Below are 5,220 nucleotides of genomic sequence, written 5' to 3' on the forward strand. Positions count from 1 at the left end.
ATGCATAACTGGTCGCAGTCCTCCTGGCACTTAACAGCATATACAACATTGCTCTGTTTGTGCCGGGGCACCGGATCTTTGGATCCAAATATTACTAATTCTCTTCTTCCTCCTTTTCTTAATCTAAAATTGCCGTAAGTTAAAGTGCCTGTAAACTAGCTTTATAGCATCCAAAACTTGTTCACTGTTTGTTCAATCCTGAGTGTCACAGTCTGTTGTTGTCTTGGACGCAAAACAATTAATGGAATGTTTAACTCAGAAAGTTTTGATTATTGAGCTTTAATTTGTATATAGTTAAGTTCATTTGTCTGTAAATAAATAACTTTATTTTTAAAAAAATGAACAGGACTGGAACTACAAATTATTGTGTCTTTTTCTCACTTCTATCCTGAGGGGTTTTGTCTTTCATAAAAGAACTCATGTTTCCTCAGTAATTGAGAAGGTGTGTAGACCCTGGTGGACAGGTTTCCTACATATGTTGGTGGCCTGTAAGGTTTTGTGAAAGATTAATATCTTGTCYGTTTATAACTGAGAAATACATCTGTTTTGCTTTGGCAATGGTCTTTTTATAAAAAAATTACATCCATGTAATCTCAGCTGTGTGTTCAGAACCACAATTCTGCAGGTTGTAAGGTTTCTGTGTCATTAAGCTGTTTAAAACTGCTGGCTGTGTGTCTGCGCYCGCTTGAGTTTGTTGATGTCACATCTGCTGCCACTTTGTGGGACAGAAAGCTGTTCATCGTTGTGAGAAGCGATTTGTTTGCATGCAACTAAGTAAATAACTGTTGAGAGAGATGGTTATTTGTTTATTTAAGGATCCTTCACCAGTGTTGTTTGCATTCCGGTGCCAAACGCGTAAATCTGGACTGGTTTGTACAGGACGCCCCGTCGTATGTGTGTGCTTAAAACCTTTAAAAAAAACTCAGTTGACAATTTCCTGTGGTCACTACTCAGATTAATTTGTCACGCTGTTTACTGTGCGTAAACGTGGAGCGAGGAGTTTAATTCAGCCAGTGCGGACTGGACAGGAGTTGTCCAGTCGAGGCTGAAGTTTAAGACGTGAAATCCRGTGTAGTAGTCTTAATGTGCAGATTAAAATCTGTGTTGTTACAAGCTGATAGCTGTAACGTTCCTGCTGTTTGCTTATATTGTGCTGACAGAGTGTTGGTTTTAAAAGGCAACTTTGGCGGGAACATCAGACCGGTTCGGTTCGGGACTTGGTCTGGACTGTCGAGGCACGCCGCTGAGTTGTTCTGTGAGGCAGAGACAGCTGTCTGCAGCTGCTGCTTCATAAAAGGCTTGTTTTCCTGTCRGCTGAGTGGTGTGGATATATAAGCTGTTGAAAGATCGTTGTAAGAGCTTGTTAAAARCATGTGGTCTGTTTTGAAGCGGTGTTGTTCCAGAGGCTCTGCTTCTGTTCACACTGGCTTCCATCTTGGCTCATCTGACTGTTTTTATGTGTGTGACGTCAGGGCCAGGAACTACCTGATTGGTTATTCATACTGCCACCTGCCGTTGGGCGGGACTTGATTTGGTTGTCCTGTTCAACGCTGTGTGTGTTGACTTGTTGCCATCTGCTGGTTGTTTAAGTGTGTTACACTTTTAATATACTGTATTAAAGTGTTTATTTTGCGACTTTTGCATCAAAACTTGTATAAAAACACATAAATACAATATTTTGGTCAGTAATGTTTATTTCAATGTGGGTGAGGAGAAGGCAGCTTCTACCACAGCTACCATCAACAAGGCTATGGCTAACTCCTGAATCTCTGCAGTGCGTGTCTCTACAGAGAGGCTTTTATATGAGCACAGTACTGTGAGACGTCACACGGTACCAGCACAGTACTGTGAGACGTCACAAGGTACTTCAAATATAATAGTCAAATTTAAACCCATAGGGAGCAGTACCAAGATTGTTAAATTTAGGTTAAAAATAGCAAGGTATTACCCTTAAGACACAATTCAGACATTTTATTTGTTTAAAAAAGTTGATTTTGGGGTAAGTTACACTTTAAGTTGTGGCCGCAAGGTTGCTGGTGCCTTTTTCGGCAGCCATCCTCAGACTCGGTGGTGGATACTCCAGGTCAGGCAGGTTGCCAAACGGAAGAACAAGTCCTTTCAGACCCTGTTGGCTGGTAGGACTCTGGAGGAGTTGAGAGCTGGGTGATGGTTCTGGGTGAGCCATGAGGGCCGGTGGTTCTGGGTGAACCATGAGGGCCGGTGGTTCTGGGTGAACCATGAGAATCACTATAATGACACCACATTGTAAAACCTACAGAAAGTCATCCATTTTGAAAAAAAAAAAACGAAAAAAAAGGGGCAATTTTTCACTTGTCGCAACAAATGTTAATTTGTTCTCACTTTGGAGAGTATTGACTTCAAACTTGAGCCAAAGCTTCTTCAAAATCCAGTGAATAAAAAGTATCAATGGTTAGTAGTTAATCTAACTGTCATGGGTGTGGAATTGTTTTGAGACTACTTGTTTTCACATCATCAAACATGAATGTGGGGGTAACATCAACATGTTCAAACTTTGCAACAAATTTCCATGATACATGAGCATTAAAGTCCTGTACAGGGCAGTATACCAATGCCTTAAATTCATTACTGCGCCACCTAGTGGCAGCACAGAAATACCTGTTAGTGTTTGAAAATATCTAAAAACAGACAGGCWATTGCTTTAGCTAGATGTATGCACAATCTGAATTACCCTGATGCCCGAGTGACTTTTATCACTGTTTGCAGTTTTAATTTCCTGATTGTTTTCCTCATGTGCATCATCGGTAACATGGAGACGGCTTGGTGCCCTCAACTGGTCAACAATGAAGTTTATTTTTTGTTTATTTACCATTATTTATTGAGGCAAATCCTATTGAGATTCCAGAACTCTTTTGCAAGGGTGARCTGGGCCTAAAGACAACCTAGTGTTTTGTTTCATATTTTTGTATCATTACACAGGCTGAAATTGCGATTTGTTTTTCTTGCACAGATAACTTCATATCAGTCCTCGTCATTTAAGGAGCTGGCTGCCCTGAGTGCAGCTTAACAGGCATTTACACTTAAGTGATCTTCTGATATAACGAAGTTTACWGGTGAATACCTACAAGAACAGTAAACTTCATTGGTGACCAGCTTGAGGGGACCACCATGGTTACCAAATGATGCACAAGAGGAAAACCATCACTTGTTATCGAGAAAACCTTCGGGAAATTAACTTATCTTGAGAAACAGTTCGATATTTTGTGATGYCATAAAAAAACATGGAAAAAAATTATATGCAGAAAACGTCTGCTCTCAGTTTCTATAGGCATCAGTCATTGATAGAGGAAGAGGTAGAAGTTTGTTACAAACTCAGTGTGAGGATCTCAGCTGTCTGAGATGAGCTCAGAATAGTTGTTGTTGCTCCTCATCAAAAGGAGTCCATTGTGGAGGTTCAGTATCTGCAGTAATGAAGGACTCTGATGGACCTGGGACTGGGTTTTCTTCYGTATGGGTATCAGTGACTGMGTTTTCTTCAGTATGGYTATCAAGGACTGGGTTTTCTTCAGTCTGGGTATCAAGGACTGGGTTTTCTTCAGTCTGGTGGCTCTTCATGTGTGTCTTTAGACAGTGACTCTGGGTGAAGGCTTTGTCACAGAGGGTGCACTTATAGGGTTTCTCTCCATTGTGGGTCCTCATGTGGACCTGCAGGTGTTCCCGTCGAGAGCAGGCTTTCCCACAGACGCCACAGACAAAGTTTTTGACTCCTGAATGAACTAACATGTGACAATTCAGACTGTTCTTGAGTTTGAAGAGGCGCCCACACTTGGAGCATTTGTACGGCTTCTCACTGCTGTGGACCGCCATGTGCATTTTCAAGTTTCCGTTTAATAAAAATCTTTTGCCACACACGTCACATACAAATGGTTTCTCTTCGCCGTGGATCTTTATGTGCATTGATAAGTCTGGTTCTGACCGGAAGGTTTTTGAGCAGATATGGCAGAGGAAAGGCCGATCTCTGACTGTGTGGGTTTTCATGTGAGACCTCAGCGAGGTATCAAATTTAAACCGTTTCCCACAAACTTCACAGACAAGGCGCCGTTCCTCAAAGTGGACGACTCGGTGTCTGGCCAGCGTTCTGCGATCGTCAAAASATCTCTCACAGATGTCACAGARYTATTTGTTCTCCTTGGTGTGGATCTTCATGTGAGTTTTAAGATGTAACTCCACACCGAATGTTTTCATACAAACGTCACATTTATGAGGTTTGTTTTCCTCATGAACCCATCGGTGATCATCCAGAACAGACTTATGAGTGAAGGTTTTGTTACAAATGTTACATTTAAACTGACCTGTGTGTTTCATCATGTGTCTCTTCAGACCTACTTCAGAGAAAAAAGTKTTCCCACAGTCAGAACATGTGTGAATGTCTTGGTGTTTATTGAGATGTTCCTTTAACTTTTCCTCAGATTCAGATTTCTCTCCGCAGATGCCACAAATGTCCTGCTTCTCGTCTATGTGAGTCCAAACATGTTTAATTAAAGCCGCCAGCTTAAAGTACCAGGTTCCACATACTTTACAAGACACTCTACTCATTTCTGTCTTCTCTGTCCTCTTCTTAGACTTCCTTCTTCTAGTTTTTTTAGGTATCTGTTGTTCAAAGTATGGGTCAAACTCTGTGTCATTGCAGGAGTCCATGTTGTTCTCCGCTTCCTCCTCATATGTTTCCAGGTCCCATTCTTGTGACATTGAGCCTTCCAATGGATTTCTTCTTTTTCTTCTTCTGGTTCTGTCTACACCTTCAACAGAGCTGCAAAAACAAGAAAATAAATATAATAAGTGTTTGTTGTATAAACAGAAACTACCCAAAAATTTCAGCTGGACAGCTGAAGACCACGACTCAGCGGAAGATGGTGGGCTTTATGGGTTTATAACAGTAGCAACAAGGGGAAAAACAAAAGGGTGTGACTTTTTCTGCACTCTGCTACACTGTTTTTACCTGGTGGGGCACCATATCTGCTTTGCTGATAAATACTTTATTCACTCATTTGAAATCAGACTAATTTACACCAAAGTGTAAGATCGTAAAACTGCCGGGAACTCTTTTTCATAAGCAATGAATGCTCAATGAAGAAGAAACCAGATTTGTCTTTTGGAAATTAATTACAAAAAGAGAACTATCAAATTTCATGAAAAATTAATAAAAAATTGTATAGGGAGAGCCCAGACACTCTGCGAAGG

The 5,220-nt window shown here is 40.9% G+C and overlaps 1 pseudogene; it reads right to left on the bottom strand.

Annotated features, from left to right (window-relative positions):
* Positions 1-1,676: 1,676 nt before the first annotated feature.
* The window catches only part of LOC106529070 (gastrula zinc finger protein XlCGF57.1-like), a 6,663-nt pseudogene continuing 3,119 nt past the window's right edge, over positions 1,677-5,220 (bottom strand).

The sequence above is a fragment of the Austrofundulus limnaeus genome, unplaced genomic scaffold, assembly GCF_001266775.1.
Source record: "Austrofundulus limnaeus strain Quisiro unplaced genomic scaffold, Austrofundulus_limnaeus-1.0 Scaffold421, whole genome shotgun sequence".
Taxonomy (NCBI): Eukaryota; Metazoa; Chordata; class Actinopteri; order Cyprinodontiformes; family Rivulidae; genus Austrofundulus; species Austrofundulus limnaeus.